At 36.7% G+C, this 22,734-nt stretch overlaps 1 long non-coding RNA gene across 4 annotated transcripts in view; it reads right to left on the reverse strand.

Annotated features, from left to right (window-relative positions):
• Window positions 1-1,663: 1,663 nt before the first annotated feature.
• Window positions 1,664-22,734, reverse strand: part of LOC131420152 (uncharacterized) — a 69,101-nt gene continuing 48,030 nt past the window's right edge. For 2 of the 4 annotated variants that reach the window (XR_009223488.1, XR_009223489.1), the window contains exons 2-4: window positions 8,662-8,790; window positions 7,798-7,960; window positions 1,664-6,416 (exon numbers count right to left, since the gene is read on the reverse strand). This is a non-coding gene — a long non-coding RNA (uncharacterized LOC131420152). The remainder of the gene's footprint in view (window positions 6,417-7,797; window positions 7,961-8,661; window positions 8,791-22,734) is intronic. The other 2 variants (XR_009223491.1, XR_009223490.1) reach the window with 2 other exon arrangements.

Consider the following 22,734-nt stretch of genomic DNA (forward strand, 5'->3'; position numbering starts at 1 on the left):
ACTAAGCAGAAAAGAAAATAAGTTGAGCAGAGTAATGGTGTTTGGGGAGGCTAATGAGGGATAAGGATCTCTCTATTAAATCCAGTAGTTAGGATAGACCTCATTGGGAATGTAACATTTGTGCAGACTTGAAGGCAGTGAAGGTGTTAAATTCATGACTATCTATGGAAAGAGCACTGCAGGCCAACAAACGTGTCCACACAAACCACAGGAGTTGGAGCATCCCTGGCATGTTTGAAATATCACAGAGGGCCGGTGGCAGGTGGGGCTGAAGCAAGGAGAGTTGTAGGAGAAGAGGCCAGAAAGCTGGGGCTGTACTAATCAACTAGGGCCTCAGAGGTCACTTAAAGAATGTGGCTCCTAGTTCCAGAGAAACAGAGACACAGAAGTAACATGATCTAGTTTTAAAAGTATCACGCTGAAGCCGTGACCAGAGCTGATTCTGGGGTTCAACAGGACAAGCAGGGAGACCAGCTTAGTGTGGTCGTCAAGGTGAGAGATGTGGTGATTCTATCAGGGCCGCTGCAGTGGAGGTGGGGCGAAGGGGTTGGATCCTGCACATCTCTCTCCTGTTCTGAAGCCAACGAGCTTTCTAATGGAATAGATAGAGACTTTGAGAAAAGCAAATCCCATCTTCTTTGAAACCTTCTTCTGTGCAATTTTTGACTTAAAGTTTTGTTTTAAATGTTAAAATGATATCATATGCTCCCTCTCTTTCAAAAACTCTTCATCTCCCCTCTACAGAGGACATTTTGTTTGTTTTTCTTCTTTTTGTTTTTTATCTCTTCAGTGTCACCACATAGCTCTAAGTTGGAGTTACTTCAGTGTTATTCTGGGTAGTTGAGAAGACAAACACAGGTTCTAAGCTCTGGCATTATGAAAAAGAATTCCAGCAATATTTTTTTAAGACTATTTTTTGGAGCAGTTTTAGGTTTATAACAAAATTGAGAGGAAGGTACAGAAATTTCCCGTATACCCTCAACACCCACACATGCATAGCCTCCACCATTGTCAACATCGCTCACTAGAATGGTACATTTTTTACCAAGGATAAAAGTACACTGACACATCATAGTCACCCAAAGTCCATAGTTTACTTCAGGGTTCACTCTTGGTGTTGTACATTCTATGGGTTTGGGTAAATGTATAATTACATATATCCATCATTACAATATCATACAGAACATTTTCACTGCCCTAAAAATCCTCTGTGCTCTGCCTACTCATCTCACCCCCTCACCAGCAAGAGATTTTAAATCTTGTGTTATAAACTGCCACATTTTCTAAAACGCTACGATTATCCTCCCTCCAAAACTGAGGGTGACTTTCTATTTCATTGTCCACACTTTACTCTAGTTATAAATATTCTATAACAGGCATTTTTTTTAATTATTAAGAAAGCTTAGATATTATTAAATTGACCTTAATGGTCTTTAGTGGGTAACACTGAAAGATGTATGAAACAGTGTTATATTAGAAATGGTGCTGATTTCACTTCTGTTACTATAAAAGATCCATGGAGAACATGCAAATGCCAGCAAGGGTTTATTCACAATTGACACAACTGGTCCTCTTTAAATAGATAAAGTTCATCAAATTCACCATTTTTGGAGAAGAAAAAACAATAAATATCATTTCATAGTTTTATATTTTGAAGCATTAAAGAATATGAGCTGAAATATGTGGAATATGATGTATCTGCTAATTGTTTGCAAAATGAAAATTCTCTATAATTTTAATTCAATGATAAAAGAATGAATTACCTTCTTAAACTTTAATTTTGTTCTCTGTTATACCTCAATTGACTGAAAATCTTTAGCACTATTTCAGTGTGAGCTCTCATAATGCAGCTACAGATAGATACATAATACAAAAAGTACAGAATACTTTTTAGATAGCTTTTATGAGAGAAAATTTAATTAAATTTTCATAGCTGAATCTATATCAGGTTTTTGATGATGTAGCACTTAAAACACAGTATGTGTTTTATTAAATAAAAATTAACAATCCATTTTGTACACTTAATCATCACAGAAAACATTATCTCAAATTATTGAGGCAAATGGGTAGAAAGGAAGTCAAAGCTCGAAAGATTTAAAAGAAAGTAACAATTCCAGTTATATTAACTATCTGGAGTCCCAGATTTACCACAATTACTTTGTCAGACCTCCTTTTGTTTATTAATTCAGTGAACTTCTACTGCAGCCTACAATGCTTGGTGTTAAAAAAAAGATACTACAGGACAACTCACAGACGCTTTCCTCAAAATCCTCACAGCCTGGTATAAAATGAAAGATTTACAGAGATATATACTCAGGTGCCTGTGCTGCTAGACTGTTGCAGAAGGGCTAGGAGGATACAGAGGACTGGTGGTACCTGACGTAGCCTGAGGGTCAGGTGTGGGGTCTGTCAAAGAGCACTTCCTCTCAGAAGTGAAATGGCTCTGTGTGTTGAAGAGTAAGTAGGAAGTGAGCATGTGAGTGGAGCAGTGAGATTTCTAGCCAGAAAAAAAGTCTGGCAAAGTCTTGTCTGCTTTGGCAAGACAGCAGAATTCACAAACTCCAAGTTCTATATGTCTGCCATCTGTGGCTCTCCAATCTCTCTCTCTTCAAACTCAGTGCCTCATCCTTTGTGCCTTATATATTTTCAGCAACTTCCTCAGCTGTATCCTCTCTCCAACCAGTCCTTCTGTCTTCCAAGCTACTCTCTACATAGCTGAAAGGCCTATATTTTCAATAAGTAACAGTTTTAAGATGAATCATGTCAATATTCCACTTAAAAAATATCCCTGACTTCCCACATCCCATAAGATGAAATCCCAAGACTTTACATTGACAGTTAGAATGTGTCTATCACTTTGAACTCAGTCTACAGTCCACGTCCCTGACTAATTCCTACCCTTCCTAATCCCATGCAATTCACCGTTGTTGACAGCCTTTCATTCCCAGCACAGGCCATATTCGTGTGAGTCTGCAAATGCTTGTTTCCTGAGTACAGAATCCCTTTCTCTCACTTTCCCCCCATCCTTCACGCCTTCATCTTCTATCTGGAAATTCCTATTGGCTCTTCAAGATTCACTTGAAAATTATCTCTTCAGTGAAGCATTTACTATCCCCCTTGATGTTAAGACTGAACTAATCATATGCCTTTCTTTTCAGCTCATGAACTGCTTCGTTCATATTCTTACTTTTCTATGCTTCAAATGTTAATTCACTTCTAATAAATGCAGGACCTCAGCCTTGAGAATTACACAACATAAATGTCATGCTTCCTACCCTCATGGAGATCACATTTTAGGAAGAAAGACAGATGTGTCAAATGAAAACTAAAATACACGGTGGTAAAGAGCATCATAAGCATATATGTGGAGTGTTCTGTACACAGATGAGGAAGCATTTAATTTAATTTGAACTGGGGCAGGAGATAGGGGAAGGGTTGGCCAGAGACAGCTATGAAAGGAAAGTGATATTAGAGCTGATCTTGCATATTTAATAATGGGAGCTACTGGTGATGATAAAGGCAGAGATTGGACACACACCCTCAGATGACAAAGATTGGCTAAAGCTGAGGGGCAACTGTCCAAATGAAATGGGTCATGCACTCCACTAGGCTCATTTTTTAAATTTCCATCTCCTCCTGTAGGCATATGGGATTTCTGACCCCTACTAAAGAGGGCAGCTGTTGCCAGGTCAGCTGTTGCTTCATCATGTGAGCAATGGAGTCATTCGAATTTTCGAAAAAGGAGATTGACATAATCAAGTGTCTCTTTGGAAATATTGCTTGAAGGCAATGGGGAGATTTTATTGCAAGACTGGAGGAAAATACTGCTTCCTAGGATAGGGGTCGGGAGTTTATTGTAGGAGTTCAGAAATTCAGTAAAGAGAAAAAGGAGCTTGACCTAGAGCTGTGACAGCTGGGACAAGGCAGAAAAGATAGACTTGGAGAGTCATTGTGGAGATAATATGTACCAAACTTCCTGACCAATAATAGATAAGGGATAAAGAATTGCAAAGGAGACTCAGTCTCTGTCTTGGACACCTGGTGCATAGCAATGCAATTAAGCTAAACAGAGGAAGACAAATGGACAATAACACTGAGGAGAAGGGGATTGAGAAGAAGAATCTACTCACACTTATGCACGTTGCTCTCTTCATTTCGTAGTATGTGTTATAGATATAACTTCATAAAAAGCTAACATTAATTTAGTAGTTGGATAGACCAAGACTTATCTCTTCTATCGGCATTTAGGTAATTGGCTGATTTTTTTCCTATTACAAAATAAAATGTATTTGTGTAGACAAGTGCCAGAATAACTTACAGTATAACTGTCTTGAAGTAAATTTCTGAATCAAAAGGAATATGTATTTTTTGATACACAAAGATCAGTTTTTAAGGAATAAATCTGGAGTAGTGGAAAAATAAGAGCTCAGAGAGAAATTTATAATTTTGCCGTTTTACAAGTGAGCGTCCATGAGTGACGACAGATTGACTACTGATAATAAGTGGCCAAGGGCAGAAGGTGGTAGTCAAGAAGCTTTGACGTTACGGTGTTGGATGAGATGACCTTCTGGCTGCTTCTCTCAACTAAGAACATAATAAGGATTATCATGTAGCCAAAATCCAAATCCTGAAAATATACTTCATTATGTGAAATATATACAATGACCTGTATACATAGGAAAATATTAACTTTATAAAATAGCTAATGGCTACTTTTTTATAAGTGCTCTATTTTTAGCTGATGTCTAGTTTGCAGAGCTTAATGAGGCAGATCTCACATTCCTGTAGTAAAGGAAAAACATTGACTTCATAACTATGCAATATCAGTTGAATACTAGAATTGTATCTAGTGAACTATATGATTATAAGCAACCACTTAAATTCTCAAAAAATCCAATTTTCTCATTATATACACTGCACGGTGTACATTTCCACTACACAGCAAGCTTGCATACTAAATATTATTGAATGTAGCAGGATTCAGTGAACGTGTTCTGTAAAAGGAAAGATAGTAAATACTTTAGGCTTTGCAGGACTTCAGTCTCCTTGCAACTGCTCACCTCTGCCATTGTAGTGCAAAAGCAGCCCGAGACAATACACAAATAAACATGCGTGGCTGTGTTCCCATAAACTTTACTAAAAGAGTGGCATCCTGGATTTGGTCTTCTGGCTGTGTAGTTTGCTGACTGGAATAGAAGAATGAAGGAGAGTCTTATAATATAGCCTTTTATGTGTTCTCCAACCTGGAGACACTATGATCCTCAATAGCGCATCTTTCAGTAATAAAAATTTTTATTTAGTATATTTATAAATATTTTCTGAAGTAGTGAATACGAAAAATAATAAAAGGTGCCAAAAATAAAAATATTCATAGATTTTCACTAAAAGTATTCTGAAACTCCTCAATAACTTTCCATGATTCTATCTATCATATCTATAGGACACTCAAATAGCGCAAACTACATACTCCGTCTCCTTCATAGAGATTTTAAAAGTTTGGCTGTCATTCTCTCTCAACAATGTTTCAAAGGCCTTGGGTTGTCTTATTTTGAAATGCAAGAATGATCCTATAGAGACCAACGTGAGCAGAATTGTTTGGTTTGAAATGGGTGTACCTGTCTCAAGTGTTGCTCCGGCTCACTTTTGAATTATGGTTACATTCTAACTTTAATAAAGGAATGTACCTGAAAAGAAAGATGCAACGTTTTAAACATGAACCTCAAGTGACCAAAACAGTGAAATAATCCAACAATGTGAATGTATAGACTAGTAACGTTTGATTTACCAATAATAGCCCTATGTTATTTTCCCACTAAGGAAAGCTACATTTTATTTTCTTGTATCAGACAAAATGTTGTGGTGCAAAATTAAACATTATGATTAATGGGACTTATAAAGTGTAAAAAAGGAGTGTAATTAGTTTTCCAGTGCCAGAAGCTAAGTCTTAATTATTTGAGTGGAATACAGCTGGTTATGTGATAAACTTGTAACTCTGAGTCAATGGAAAATAACTGATACTTCATTTCTCTTCTAATATCTTGAGTTTTTTCACATTATTGTTGTTGTTGATTTTAATTATAAGATGGAGTCATTAAAACTGATCATTCATTTTTTTTTGAGGCTGTATGGGAAAACTTAGTGAAAACATGGCCTGGCTGGCACTTATTTGAGCCTACAGATAATTTAATCAATCAATCAAAATTGGCAAAAATAATAAAATTAGGGAAAGTAGCATTGACAATGAACTTGTTCTTTTACCATGCCATGTTGTTAGACACACATTTTTTACATGATAGAACCTACTATTAGAATTTCTATTGAGGGTGAAATCTGGCATCCTCCTCTCAGCTGGAGTTCTAGACGGATTTGGTCTTCTCCATTTGTGTCATTCTGAGGAAGCTGTTCCCGTGGTAATGCTAGAGGCATACACACAAACAAAACAGAATCATGTGAGTTCCCTTGTTGCCTTGATTCATAACTGATTCATTGTCATTTTCATACACACATCTTTGTCCAAAACCACTAACATAGCTAAATCCACAGTCTAGGGGTGGGAGAGAATGTTCTCTACATGATGAAGCAAAAACAAGGTTGTGGATATTGGTAAAGATGAACAATTATGGACAATTCTCCAATCTACTACACTTGCCTGCAATTACATTTTATCACATGTCACTTTTTCAGAATAATTAAGAAAAGTAAAGATATTAAATTTAAAAACTTTAATTACAATTTATTTATTAAGTCTATTTAATCAGTTAAATCTAGCTTACAAAATTATTTAAAAATCTTTAGAATAGGTAATTAGTCTGATTAGATTATTAGTACACAGATATTGATCTGACATTTACAATAACTATACAGAATAATAGCACCAAGACACAGCTCATGCTATCAAGGATTTCACAACTTACTGAGAAGCATGGACGTGTAATTGAATAATAGTATACCAAGCACAACACTGTGATAAGTCCTAAACTTGGCAAAGTATGGAAATTTTGAGGAGATAATTCAGCTTTGAGAACAGAGTGAAGTGGACTCTTGAAGGAGGAGTAGGACTTCAAAAGCAGTGGTGAAGGGCATTCCAGGCAAGGGGTAATAACAGCAGCTCGGGCACAGGTATGTGGATGAGAGCCTGCCATGGGCACTGAAGCACACATCATGTAGTAAGGCTGCAGAGACCATGTGTGAGATCAGGCAAAACCAGAGAGAGGTCACTTAGCAGCACCTGTTCCAGAATATCAATAGATTCAATGTGGCTGCTGTTTCTGTGCCTAAGATGAAAGAATGGCTACAAATAAAAAGAAAATAAGTACATACAGGGCATTTTAGACCACCTGTCTTAGTCTGGGGTACTCCAAAGGCAGACCATCGGACAAAGATTTTGGGGTAACTTGTTTGGCAAATAAGCACAGGAAGAAGACAGAGTGGGGAAATGAAAAAGGAATAAAGGGAGGCAAACCAACACAAAGGATGTTAAATGAGTGTGTTACTGTTGTAGCGAACTCCTGCTCATTTCCTCCAGAAACCCTCAGAGATGTTGTGGAATATAACTCAAAATCAACACATGCTTATGGAATGGGTACATCAATAAGACGGGGAGAGACAGTGGTTAAAGATGGACCTCTGTGTGATTCAGACCCTTGCTCCTCAGGACATCTTTCCCCTCCACACCTCACACTCGGTCCTGGGCTCCTAGACTGTGCACTCAAACCACCTCTGTGAGTTTTACCATATCTGTGATCCCCCAGTTTATTGTTTACTTAATATTTTTCTTTAAATCAATTTACTACTTACCCTCCTCCTGAGCAATAGTGACCATGAAATCATGGTTGGATGGGTTAACCTCATATATTACACCAATCTCTCGTTTGTTGAGGGTTGCTCCAGAGGTATTAACTCTTCAGAATTTCTGACTCCCTATGGACGATCTGAGTGCTTTTCCACAGACAGAAAATGCCTTCAGACAAAAAAGCAGGAAAGTCAATGTATGTATCATCTAAGCAAAATTTTTAAATATATGTGGCAATACTGTATATTATTTGTGGAAACATGGGATTATGTGTAGCATAAAGAAGGCCACAAAGAAGCTTACTAACTTTAAGGCAGTAGTTACTTCTGAGGAGAAATGATGGAGAAAGGGGTTGTATTTGTTTTCATCGAATCTCTATTTTTTATTGTTTTAAAACATAGATCTGAATAAAATATATACATGTATAAACATTTGCAAAATTGTGTCAGTGCATGCATAGGTGTTTTTAAAATATTTTCTGTCCTTTTTTGTATGTGTGAAATATTCTAGAATTTTCGAAATGTATAAAATAAAACAAAATGCTTGAGTGTGATGAAGGAAATTTGTTTAAATTCTACCAATCATCATTTGAATTGCATCATAAATTTGCATTTTTTACAGAGAAACAGTGTATTTAAACTACAGTAAAATTTAAGTCTAACTGATTATTCTAGAATTTAAATTACTGTAGCCTGAATTTATAACATTTGAATATGAATATGGTTATATATAATAATTACAACACACATTTGTGTAGGCCACAGAGATCTGTGGGTATGAAGAGTTCATATAACCATCAATACTGAAATTTATTAATAAATCCCATCTGCATTTATGCAAGATCTCGGCTCTAACCAGGTACATATTACCTCTACGCCATTAGCTATTTCTCCTGAAAGGCTTTGTGTTGGTGCTGTAGAAGCTCTCGTGGTCAAGTTTGCTCTTGGCCTCTCACTGTCCTCTGGCCTTCTTTTTGTTGTCAAACATCTTCAAGGCAACTAGGAGAAACATTTACTTAGGTGGGCCAAGAATTAAAAACCCCTCAAGATGCTGAGTTGTTGTTGAATTCCCAGCGTTCTTCTCCTGAACTCTCAAACAGCTCTGGTGTCTTAAAGTGCTTTTTAAAATAAATATAGCTGCCTTAGTCTTTATTTAAAGTCTTCCCTACAAAGAGTCAGACCAGTTTGGGGGGAGTTGCTTAGAAACAGATACTACCATGTCCTCTTTAGTTGTCCCCTAGACAAATTCTTGAAAAGCTCCATAATGTGTCAACTCGAGCAAGAGGATGACTAGTGGGAGAAGGGAGTGTGCACTACCAGTTCATCAGACTCCTTTATCTACCTCCTGGGATAGGCTCAGCTGGGTTACCCCTCAACGCCTGATACTGCTAACTGTGGCCATGCCTCTACCTGCGTCTCATAATTCAGGGAGACTTAGCTGAAGATGCGATGCAATTTGAGGGCAGTATCTCATGCTATATAAGCACTAACATAATACCAACTCTTTAGTATATTTGGGAAATGCATAATTAGCATAATATAGTCAGGTTTCCTTATGTCTAACTTTTCATTCCTACCAATATTGATGTTAACATGGTGGTTGCAAGCAGCTTTAAATTTGTGTGTGTGTGTGTGAGGAAGATTAGCCCCGAGCTAACATCCATTGCCAGTCCTCCTCTTTTTGCTGAGGAAGACTGGCCCTGAGCTAACATCTGTGCCCATTTTCTTCTATTTTATGTATGGGATGCCTGCCACAGCATGGCTTGATGAGCGGTGTGTAGGTCCTCACCTAGGATCAAACGTGCAAACCCCGGGCCGCCAAAGTGGAGCGTGCAAGCTTAACCACTATACCACTGGGCCGGCCCAACAGCTTTAAAATTTTGGGCAACTCAATGTCATAGTGCCTAAATTCATTATTTGCTGTAAGAGGGAGGTTGGAAAGTATGCTAGGCTGTGATTTCTCTTTTATACAATTAATGAGAAAGAATGAGGAACCCCTAATGCAAAACTAAAGAATGTATTATGAGATAACCTTTCTGAAACTGTATCATTACTGTTTAGTCATTGGCAGAAGTAAATAAAGCTCTCAGTTTTTCATTGAGGACCTACACTGAAATTATAGTAGACGTGCAGATGCCATTTGAATATTTCTGACAAAGAGAAGCTGTGAAATGAGTTGATGCTTCTGTTGAAAAGGGATAAAACCACTCTACTGGTGAGCCATTTATCATTACAGGAAAATAGTATCAGTAATTTTATTCCCCATTCTGAGATTATCACTCACAGCTATGGTCTCTGTTATTGCAATAACAAATTGAGAAATAATATTTCCCCCAGGATAATGTGGGATGTTTTAATGTTTTATGGCAGAAAGACATTTTTGCAGACATTGCAGAAAGCTAATGTCTCCTTTAAATTGGGCTATAATTCAAAGAGAACTATGAAATGCAGCTGCAAAAAGTCAGCCAAATAAGTAAGCTTATACTTTCTAGTTTATTCCTGCAATATTTTCGATTTTTGTTATTGTTGTTCCTTTTGTGGCTGGCTGCGGGATGCAGTATAATTTATTTATATCACGTGTCCTTGATTAGAGAAAAATTAAGTTTCCCTAAACAATGAGGTGTAAGGCTCAATATAAGGAGAGCAAGTTGATGATCAGTAACTTTTTCACTTCCATTTTACCATTTTTTTATGCATCAGCCCATTCAGTAATTTGCAAATATATATTGAGCAATACTGTTTGCCAGACAACATACTATAGGTGTGGTGCACCTTACTGAACAAAGCACTTGGAATCTTCCCCATCATAAAGCTTAAAATTAGTGAACAAGACTGGCAAAATCAAGTTAAAAATAAATAATATATAATGAAAATCTGTGATAAAATGTTCAGGAAAAAGTAAGAGTGGATTATTTCAGAGAAGATGTGTCTATTTTTTTTTTTTTTTTGTGAGGAGATCAGCCCTGAGCTAACATCCGCCAATCCTCCACTTTTTTTGCTGAGGAAGACGGCCCTGGGCTAACATCGGTGCCTATCTTCCTCCACTTTATATGGGACGCCGCCACAGCATGGCTTACCAAGCAGTGCGTTGGTGCGCGCCCGGGATCCGAACCAGCGAACCCCGGGCCGCCGCAGCAGAGCACGCGCACTTAACCGCTTGCGCCACCGGGCCGGCCCTGATGTGTCTATTTTTAAAATATTAGTTTTCTACAGTATCTGCTTTTTTTTTCCTTTTTTAGAGGAAATAAAATTTCACTATAGTTTAATCAGCTATGTATTCATCCATTTATTACTTTAAAGTATTTTATTGTGATGTATATCATTAATTTAGAAAAGCATATAATGTATAGGAACATTTCAAAGACCTATAATAAAATTAACACTCATACACCCAGCTTAAGAAATAACATATTACCAATCCATGTCATGACCCCTCTGCGTCCTGTCCCCAAAGCATTACCTACCCTACCTCGCCAAAGGTAACGATTATCACAAATATTTTGTTGATTCTAAGACACATTATTTCCACTTATATTACATACATGGTTGCATTTAACTGCATGAGGAGCAAGAAAATATAGTCTAGCTCTGAGACCAGGAAGAAGAGGAAGCAGGAAGTTGCAGAACAGGAAACAACCCCTGCTACAATACACTGAGAAGAACAAAGGGTTCATAGGAATAAGCTGATCACCTCTTACCGTTTGCCTGGGACTGTCCTGATTTTAACATTGATTTTCCCGTGTCCTAAACTTTTCCTCAGTCTCCAGGCAAACCAGGACAAGTTATCACCAAAGACAGAAAATTAGCGTATTTTAAAATAATAAGAAAAAACTGGCCTAAATTAATGTTTTAATTTGAATGAATTTTGTCATAGGCAGGGTAATCTAAAAATGAGTTATTAAAGGGAAATAATCCTTCATATTTTTTTTTCATTGTGAAATAAACACAAACACAAACCGACTGACAATTTTTATGATTAGAAAAAGTCTTGAGACCTATGCAATTTGGCAATATACTTTAAGATTTTGTATACATTGATTATTATCACTTTTTGACATATATAAAATGGTCATCATTAACAAAATATATGAGCATATTTTCTCACAAAGCTAGTCATTTTACATCATCTCAATGTCTTTCATGTATTCGTGAAAGACGTATTCATTCTTAAGAAATATTAAAATATATTGAGATATAAAAAGACAAATAATTCCCCCAAACAAACAAAAAATATCATTAAAATTTATTTTTACACAAATGATATCTGGAAAATATTTCATAAGTAAATATAATATTTTAATTCAATGATAGGGAAATGTTCATGGTATATTATTACATTACATAAAACGAACGTTTAGGGGCCAGCCCGACGGTGTAGTGGTTAAGTTCACGTGATCTGCTTCAGCGGACCCGGGGTTTGCAGGTTCAGAACCGTGGGCACGGACATACGCAGCACTTATCAAGCCATGCTGTGGCGGCATCTCGTATAAAGTAGAGGAAGAGGGCCATGGATGTTACCCCACGGCCAATCTTCCTCAGCAAAAAGAGGAGGATTGGCAACAGATGTTAGCTCAGGGTTAATCTTCCTCACAAAAAGAAAAAAAAAAGCAATGTTTGCCAACATTATCTCTATTATTTAAAGGTATGTGCTTATATGATATATGAAAATAAATACAAGACAATGATAACAATGCTCACTTACAGATGGTGTATCCATGGGTTACTGAATTTCTCTTTTGCTTTTTTAAATCTTTCTATATATTTTAAAATTTTTGAAATTTGTATTGATATACATTCCATTTATAATAACAAAGTGGAAACATTATTTTAATTAAAAATAAAATGGATAAAAAATTCTTAATGTACATTTAGCAAATTAATTGGCAGTTATACTAGGTACAGGGCTGAAGAAATCTGACTTTTTTGTTTATTTCTCAGAAGTATGCTAGGCTAGGCTATAGTATAATATTTTTCTTGCTTTTCAGAAGATATTTTTTAAAAGATTGGTTTACATTTTGATTTCCCTATGGAAGTCTTTAATTCTACAACTAAGAATTAGTGATAGAGAATTGGTTTATTTACTTTTTTTTTTCTGGTGTACATTATTATATTATTATATTTCAATTTCTGTGTAGACTATATCATGTTCACCACCCAAAGACTAACTACCATCCATCACCTTATACATGTGCCCTGTCACCTCTTTCACCCTCCTGCCTCCCTTCTTCCCCTCTGGTAACTATCAATCTAATCTCTGTCTCTTTGTCATTGTTGGTTGTTGTTTTTATCTTCTGCTTATGAGTGGGATGTTATAGTATTCCACCTTCTCCATCGGACTTATTTCATTTAGCATAATACCCTCAAGGTCCATCCACGTTGTCACAAATGGTAAGATTTCATCTTTTTTTTACAGTTGAGTAATTCCATTGTGTGTATAGACCACATCTTCTTTACCCATTCATCCCTTGATGGGCACTTAGGTTGTTTCTGAGTCTTGGCTACTGTGAATAAAGCCGCAGTGAACATAGAGGTGCATATATCTTTACGCATTCATGTTTTCATGTTCTTTGGATAAATATCCAGCAGTGGAATAGTTGGGTCATATGGTAGTTGTATTCTTAATTTTTTGTGGAATCTCCATACTGTTTTCCATAGTGGCTGCACCAGTTTGTATTCCCACCAGAAGTGTATGAGGGTCCCCTTTCTCCACACCCTCTCCAACACTTGTTATTTCTTGTCTTATTAATAATAGCCATTCTGAGGTGCTTAAGATGATATCTCATTGTAGTTTTGACTTTCATTTCCCTAATAATTAGTGATGTTGAACATCTTTTCATGTGCCTGTTGGCCATCTGTATATCTTCTTTGGAAAAATGTCTGTTCAGATCTTTTGCCCATTTTTTAATTGCGTTGTTTGTTTCTTTCTTGTTGGGATGTATGAGTTCTTTATATATTTTGGATATTAACCTCTTTATCAGATATATAGTTTGCAAATATCTTCTTCCAATTGTTGTTTTTTTTGTTTTGTTGGTGGTTTCTTTTGCTGTGCAGAAGCTTTCTAGTTTGATGCAGTCCCATTTGTTTATTTTTTCTTTTGTTTCCCCTGCCTGGTCAGGCACATACTTGAAAATGTGCTGCTAAGACAAATGTCGAAAAGCATACTGCCTATGTTTTCTTCTAGAAGTTTTATGGTTTCAGATCTTACATTCAAATCTTTAACACATTTTGAGTTAATTTTTGTGTATGAGGTAAGATAATGGTCTACTTTCACTCTTTTGCATGTGGCTGTCAAATTTTCCCAACACCATTTATTGAAGAGACTTTCCTTTCTCCATTGTATGTTCTTGGCTCCCTTGTCCATAGTTGTGTGGGCTTATTTCTGGGCTCTCAATTCTGTTCCATTATCTGTGTGTCTGTTTTTGTGTCAGTACCATGCTGTTTTGATTACTATAGCTTTGCAGTATATTTTGAAATCAGGGAGTGTGATACCTCCAGCTTTGTTCTTTTTTCTCAGTATTCCTTTGGCTGTTCAGGGTTTTTGTTGTTCCATATAAATTTTAGGATTCTTTGTTCTAGTTCTATGAAAAATGTCATTGGAACTTTGATAGGGATTGCAATGAATCTATAGATTGTTTTAGGAAGTATGGATTTTTTGACTATGTTACTTCCAATCCAAGAGCATGGAATATCTTTCTATTTCTTTGTGTCATCTTCAATTTCTTTCAACAATGTTTTACAGTTTTCAGAGTACAGGTTTTTCCCCTCTTTGGTTCAGTTTATTCCTAGGTGTTTTATTCTTATTGTTGCAATTGTAAATGGGATTGTATTATTAATTTCTCTTTCTGCTACTTCATTGTTAGTGTATAGAAATGCAACTGATTTTTGTATGTTGAAGGTGTATCCTGCAAGTTTACTGTATTCATTTATTATTTCTGATAGTTTTTTGGTGCATTCTTTAAGATTTTCTATGTATAAAATCATGTCATCTACAAATAGTGATAGTTTTACTTCTTCTTTTCCAGGTTGGATCCCTTTTATTTCTTTTTCTTGCCTGATTGCTCTGCCTAGGACTTCCAAAACTATGTTAAATAAAAGTGGTGAAAATGGGCTTCCTTGTCTGGTTCCTGTTCTTAAAGGGATAGCTTTCAGTTTTTCTCCATTGAGGATGATATTAGCTGTGAGTGTGTCATATATGGCCTTTATTATGTTGAGGTACTTTCCTTCTGTACTCATTTTTTCAGAGTTTTTATCACAAATGGCTGCTGGTGAGACAAGCACTCTGGCGGGCTAGATGGGGCTCTAGGTTGGAACAAGCCTGCACAAACAGGAAGCCACATCCACTTGAAGTCAGCCACACATCCTGTGACATGGGACAAGTCAGTGGCCTGTCCACACTGGCTAAAGACCAATCGACAGAGGGACCGCCGCGCACTGAACACACAGCCTCAGAACGAATCAGCCAATGAATCATGCTTCCCAGGATCCAATCCCCAACCGTGGTGCCACTTCCCTTCTTTCCATAAAAGAATCTCCTTCAGCCCAGCTCAAGGCTACTCTGTCTCTGCTTTCTCAGACAGCTCAGGCTCTCTGTAGCCTGTCCTATTCCCTTACCTCAGTCTTGCTTAATTGCTTAATAAACCTGTCTTGGTCTTACTCTGTAGCTGTCGCTTGCATTCTTTGCTGCAGGTGCCCAAGAGCCCACTCTCAGGCTCTGGGCCCCGACAGGGCCCTTTGTGCTTTAAGCCCTGCAATACTGGTATCGTGTCAAATGCTTTCTCTGCATCTGTTGAGATGATGATGTGATTTTTATTCTTCATTTTGTTAATGTGATGCATCACGTTGATTGATTTGCTATTTACTTGTTAATAATCACTCTAGGATTTTTGGAAAATACAATATTCCTTTTCGTTTTCAGAGAACATGTAGGAATGCATACATTCTTAATAGGTAGATAGCCAATTTCTTAAAAAAATACTCGTGTGACTATTTGGCTTTCAAAATTGATTTTTTAAAGTACAAATTTGAATATATACTGAAGTGTGTGTGGGGGTGTGTGTGTGTGTATGTTTGTATGCTCAAGTATTAAAAATCTTCTTTTTTTCAAGGATATATAAAACGATGTGGCCAAATCTGATCTAGTATGAACTCTTGCTTCCTGCACAGCAGGTTTCCAATCAGCAATAATAGTTTTTAAAACAAATATGTATTCAATATCTACTGAGTGTCAGGTACCATGCTAAAAGCAGAGATTTAAAAACATGAAGCTTCATGTTCCCTACACTAAAGACAGACTAAAAGTTACAATTTCGTCACAAATACTAGAATGAGTTTAGATATAAAGTTCTGTGGACACACAGGACAGCACATATTAACTATGCCTAAATAAAACAGGAAAAGCTTCCTTTATTTGTGTAGATGTTTATCAGATGGAAGACTGAGCAGAAGGAATTCCAGAAATAGCATGAAATAGCATGTCTGAAATAACAGAGGTGTGTGCAAACATGATATCATACATGAGATATCCTTTACACACAGCCCACCTCTCTCGCAGTGCCTTATTAATGCCACTTGTCCCATGCCTGCCCTCTCTGTCCTATAATCTTACACTGCCTTCTGCACTGCAGGATTAGCACAGACTTGCTCCCTGCCTTGACTATGTAATGACACCAGTCCTATGCTCCTCATCCCTTTCAGGTGTCAGTGATCATATAAAGGGCTCCATTTCAGTGCGATTAAGAGAGGAACTGGATGCTGACCCCAAGAAGCATGGGTAGCATCCCGATTACCTAAGTTTTCAGTAATTTAAGAGGAAAAAAACATAAATCAAGGGAAGTTAGAAGATATTTTTGGACACACAGGCATGTTAACAGGCTTCAAATAACATATGGCAAATGATCCCCTACTGCTTTCATGTTCTAGATTTACCTTTCTTCTCCGTGCAGGCTGAAATTTTACTAAAAAAAAAAACGAGGATTCTCATCTGCCTCTGCTTATACTTTTTCTTTCCTTGAAATAATTATAATAAAAGACAAACAGCAACATTTTATGTAGAACTATTGTCTTAAGCTCATCTAAGTGATTTGTTAACCATCCTTAAATAAATAAATCCCTGCTGCCATTCAGTGAGGATGATGCTAAATAAAAAGAGTTGTCTCTGCAAGGAGCATCTTAATCGCAAACAAGCCTGCAACTTGGAGTGCTCGCCATTGCAACAGAAAATGGATGGAGTGTGTGGGAAATCGCTGTTGGTTTTCTCTGTTGACACTAAGTTAGCGTGTTTGACCTGTTCTGCAGCCTGGCGGTGCAGCCTTGTTGTAAGGCGGAGTCACTGTGCTGGAGGATAACTATTCATCATCCCGGTTGTCCTTCAGGATACTCACAAGCCAGCTCTATTAGTTTTCCTTGCTGTGCAAAAACATTGTCCCAAACTCACCTGCTTAAAACAACTCATATTTATTTTCTCGTAGTTTCTGTGGGTCAGGAGTCCGAGCACAGCCTAGGTGAGCCCTGTGCAGAGCTGCAATCAAGATGTTGGCCAGGATGTAGTCTCACCTGAAACTCAGCGGACGAAAGATCTGCTTCCAAGTTCACATAGGTTGTTGGCAGAATTTATTTCCTTGTAAGTATTGAAGACTTCCCTTTTTTTTTTGCTGGATTTTAGCTGGAGGCTGCTTCCAGCTCGGAGAGACCACCCACAGTTCCTTTCTGTGTCGAATTTCTCAACATGGCCACTTGCTTCCTCAAAGCAACCAAAGGAGAGCGAGAGACTCCAGCAAGATGAGTGCTCCAATCTTATGTAACATAATCCCATGATCACGTAGACATAACCGGGCACATCCTGTCACCTCTGCTATATTCTATTGGTTAGAAGCAAACCACAGGACTCCCACACCCTTAAGGGGAGGAGATCATACAAGAGTATGGACACCAGGAGTCAGGATGATGGTGGCCATCTTTAGAGTCAGCCCACCACATGGACCAGGCAACCTTCCAATTGTAGTTGCAATCAGTTGAAATGTATCTAGCTTTACCATTTGATACAATAACAAGTCGAAGCCTAATTTATAAAATGTTTATTTCTTAGATATTATATTTACTCTATGTTATAATCTAAGCAAAACTCAGAAAATAATACTACCCAACTTTCATGTATTGAACTTCAATTAAATTTATTCACACAGAGGTGGACTACGAGTCTTAAACGACGATCACATTGAAAACAGTCATCAATCTACCTTTTGAAGTTGAAAAGTTAAATGAATACCAATGCCTCTATTACATAGCAGAAATCACCTGGATTAAATGAGCAATCTTATATACCAATAGATAGAAACAAGGAATTAAAACATGCAACTTTTTACTGTAATAAAATGTTATGAAACTTTGAATTTAACGGATTATTGAGTCTGTGTCTCTATGCCTATTTATTTGTAAATTCTTAATAAATGAATTATAAACTGAAATCTATCTTCAATTCTAACTCATTGTGCACTAAAGGATCCTGGCTAACAATGAATACAGTTTTTTGGCATTTATTTGAAATATGCTTTTGGTTGAATAATGACTTCAAGGAGTTGAACTTCCAGATATTATTAAAATAATACCATAAAGCTATCTATAATTTTATTTTTATATATACCTTACATCTAGTCATATATCCAATAGATATCCAATACCCCCTATTTCTCTGGCTTAGCATCATCTCTTGCCAGTACTACAAGTAATGTCGACTGTGTATAGTGTCTTTTTTGTGTGTGTGTGTGAGGAAGATAAGCCCTGAGCTAACATCCATGCCAATCCTCCTCTTTTTGGGGAGGAAGACTGGCCCTGAGCTAACATCTATTGCCAATCTTCCTCCATTTTTTTTCCCCTTTTTCTCCCCAAAGCCCCAGTAGATAGTTGTATGTCATAGTTGCACATCCTTCTAGTTGCTGTATGTGGGACGCAGCCTCATCATGGCCGGAGAAGCAGTGCGTCGGTGCGCACCCGGGATCCGAAACCGGACCGCCAGTAGCGGAGCGCGCACACTTAACCGCTAAGCCACAGGGCCGGCCCCCTGTGTATAGTGTCTTGATTTCCCAATTTGTTCTTTACAGAGAAGTGAGTAAAAATATATTGAATTAATGCAACTTGCTTTTGTACTCCCCTTTTAAAAACCCTTTAGAGGTTTTGGGTTCCTTTTTGAGTAAAATCCCAATTCATTAACTTTATCTCTATAGTCCTGTATAATCTGTCACTTTGTAAGGAAGTCCCCATAACTTGCCTTTCTTTATATGCTTCAGTTGTACGATATTCTCCCAACTACTGAAAGACCTGTGCTCCTTGCCATCTGATTGGCCTTACACGTAATGTGCCCTTGTTCACAACACCCATATTGTCTTTTTCTTAGATAATTGCATCTCACCCTCCAGGTCTCAGAATATGTGTTACTTCATGTAACTGGTATTATAATGCTAAAGGGGTCAAGGGTGGTAGATTTAGCAAGTCAGCACTGGAAAGATGCTTGCACTGTGATAGGCACATTCCAAAAATAGAAAGTGGGCCATCTTTGAGGGATAAGCTAAGCATAATAAATGTGTTTTACTTAAATGCAGATATGGTGTGATTCTATTGTGAAGAAATCATAAATCTGTATTATACAAATAATAAATAACAGAAAGGAAAAGAAACCTCATCTAGAAGCTATCACTCATTACATTATGGGTTTATCATTCTTGACTATTTTCAGTACATATTCATATTTTATATAGAACCAGTTCACAATATATATACTTTCCAAAGTTACTCTTGAAATATCATTATCAAATATTAAATATCAAAATATATTTCCATATATCAAAATTTCTTAGCAATGTATAATTTAATTCTTTTTATAATTGAAAAAATTCCCTTGAAAATTAAGTTATTTACCCCACCCCTTTTGGTTGAACATTAACTTTTTCCTCTAAAATGTTGTTATTTTAAACAACACTGTATTGAATATTTTTTGATGTAAATTTTTTTTTTTTTTGTGAAGAAGATCAGCCCTCAGCTAACATCTGATGCCAATCCTCTTCTTTGTGCTGAGGAAGATTGACCCTGGGCTAACATCCATGCCCATCTTCCTCTACTTTATAAGGGACCCTGCCACAGCATGGCTTGACAAGCGGTGTGTGGGTGCGCGCCCAGGATCCGAACCTGCGAACCCCAGAGCTGCTGTAGCCGAACGTGTGCACTTAACCGCTACACCACTGGGCCAGCCCCTAGGTAAGTCTTTTTGCATGCACTTGTTTTCTTTCCCCCTAAAAATCACTATCTAAAGATTAAATGAGTCAAAAAGCATAGGTATTTTTAAGCTATCCATTATAAGGATACTAACTTATACTCTAATAAATAGATTGTAGCATAATTTTGAATCATTTAAATCCTCAAATTTAAAATAATTTAAAGCATGTCTCTGAGTTACTTGTAGAAGGTTAATCAAATGCAAAGAAAGACTAATTCCATTATTTATAGTATCATTTTAAGGAAAATTCATTTTTAAATGCCTTGATATTTTATATCCCTTCTCAGTACAAAATAAAATACATAATAGCATGATTAATTTATATAATATTTCAAACAGATATAGACTATGCGTTTCAACAAGATATGTAATAAATTAGAGAGATGTTAATTGGGAAAGGACAACCAGCTCACGAGCTACCCTCAGGGTTGAATCAACTCGATAATTTTGCCAAAGTTTCAGACTTGGTAGTCTCAAAAATCTGATTCTGACAGGACACCGGGAGCCAATCCATATCTCAGGGGTAGATTCCAATTATTTTTGTGTAGGCAACCAGTGGATGAAAAGAGCATTCGCTTTCATGAACAGGCACCTATACAATCAGGGACACACACATGAACATCATTTCTATATTTATTTTTAATTGTAGACCTGTCGAGAATGTCAAGCTTTAATAAATTAAAAATCATACTTTTTTAGCAGGGAATTATGTGTGTCATGTTGGTTTTTAACGAAACCTAGGTTGCTGGGTGAGGAGAATTCACAGTGAGTAAGTGCTTAGAATATAGCTTTACTTTAGCCCTAGAAGATCCCAGGGACAACAGAGACATGTTAAAAAGGTCAAGAATGTCAGCTTTCTAAATGGCTTCCTCTTTCCTTTATGCCACATCTTTCAAAAAAAGTTTATGTTTTATGTCGAGGTTTGTCATATGGAAATGGCACATTTTAACGTTTTATTTTTTAAAGGAGTGTATATGCAAACAATTTAGTTTCACACTGGATGTCCTAGTCCTACAGAACATTTCTAGTCTAATATTACACACTATTGCTCTATGTCAAGGAAATATAGCTTAATTTGTCTAATCACCTAAGTAACGTAGGATCCATGGGAGAAATATTGTGAGAACAGGCTTCAAAAGCAATCTACATGATATCTTGCCACTGTTTTGAATTATCTGCATTAACATTATACTTTATTAACATGGACAATCAAGAGTGGGCAGTATTGATTGGTATTGATGCCAAGAGAGAAGCAGAAGTAGCCTAAATTAGCATGAACAAAAATGGATTTATGACAAACCCTTGGGCATAAGAGTAAATGTGAAACTCATTTCAAAGCAAACGCATTAGTAAATGGTTTCATTGACACAAAGCTCTGTGTAAATGAAGGCTGTATAATTTTTTTCACTGTCTCATTTGAATAATAAGGCCACTGATCTTGTCAATCAGTGGTTTATCTCTAGATTTTTACTAATAAGTTTGTACAGCAAGTTTGGGATCAAGATTATCAGTTGGAATTTCTTGATTTCAGATACTGACAGAATTTGTAAGCAGGATTTTGCAATAAAATCCATTTCCTTAATACTATAAAAGGGTAAACGTAATGAAAATGGAAAAGATATCATTTATTCTAATTTGAAGGACCAGGTCTAGTATGTTCACTCTATTCTATGGTAGTTATTGACATCTCTGAAAAATACTATTGGGAACTAAATATCCCTTAGCCTGAAATTAAGAAAAATATAACAAAACCCAGTATTTCTAAAATCAAATTAGAAGATGATTTAGATTAAATTTTCAAAGCAGATCCAATCAATTTTAGACAATAAACATTTAATATGTCAAGGGCTTAAGGATACAAGCTTGTGGTGGATGAGTTACAGGTGATAAAGTTTCATTTGCCAGAAAGAGGAATTCTCAAATTCCCATCTTTGTATTCATTGATCATGTACTGGAAATGAATCTAGGGATTCCTTTAATCCCAGTTCCATAGATAGTTATTGACTTTTAGAGAGTAAATGAACACTAATTAGATAAGATTGTTCCTTGTGGTAAAACCATAGCTTGAGGGGAAACAATAATACTTGAAATGCTTCATTGAGGACCAGAAAGGGATATTATACTTTGCATTATTTTGTACTCATGCTTCACAAATCCCTGAGTGAGGAACTAATAAAAGTGCACTTGCATTTTCTTGGTTTTCTATGCATTATTAGCTGATTGGGGCATATTATTTACGCTTTTTTTATAATTGTTTCTTTTATAGCTCATCTATTTAGGCATTTTGTAGTTGCTCACTGCTGCATCAGACATTGCCTAAATGAACAAATGGATAAAGGAACAAATTATTCTTTACTCTGTAAGTTTGCATTTTGTATTGTAGTGTTGAAAACAATGAAATAACAACAAGATTGCCAAGGATTGGATCACAAGCCAATTACTATGGCTATGTAACTACCAGTGTAACAAGACCACACTGGGTGGTAGATGGATCATTCCATACAAGAAGTGGTGCTGTTGCATATAGAAAAGAGCAGAGATATCACAAAAATGCAGCAAAAGACAGACATTATGTCTCCAATAATAATGGAGACACAATGTTCTTGTTTTTCTCTATTAGAAGTTCTGAACACTTGCAGTTGTATGGACATGGATATTACACAATTTAGGAAAGCAAA

This window comes from Diceros bicornis, chromosome 22 (genome assembly GCF_020826845.1).
Source record: "Diceros bicornis minor isolate mBicDic1 chromosome 22, mDicBic1.mat.cur, whole genome shotgun sequence".
NCBI lineage: Eukaryota > Metazoa > Chordata > Mammalia > Perissodactyla > Rhinocerotidae > Diceros > Diceros bicornis.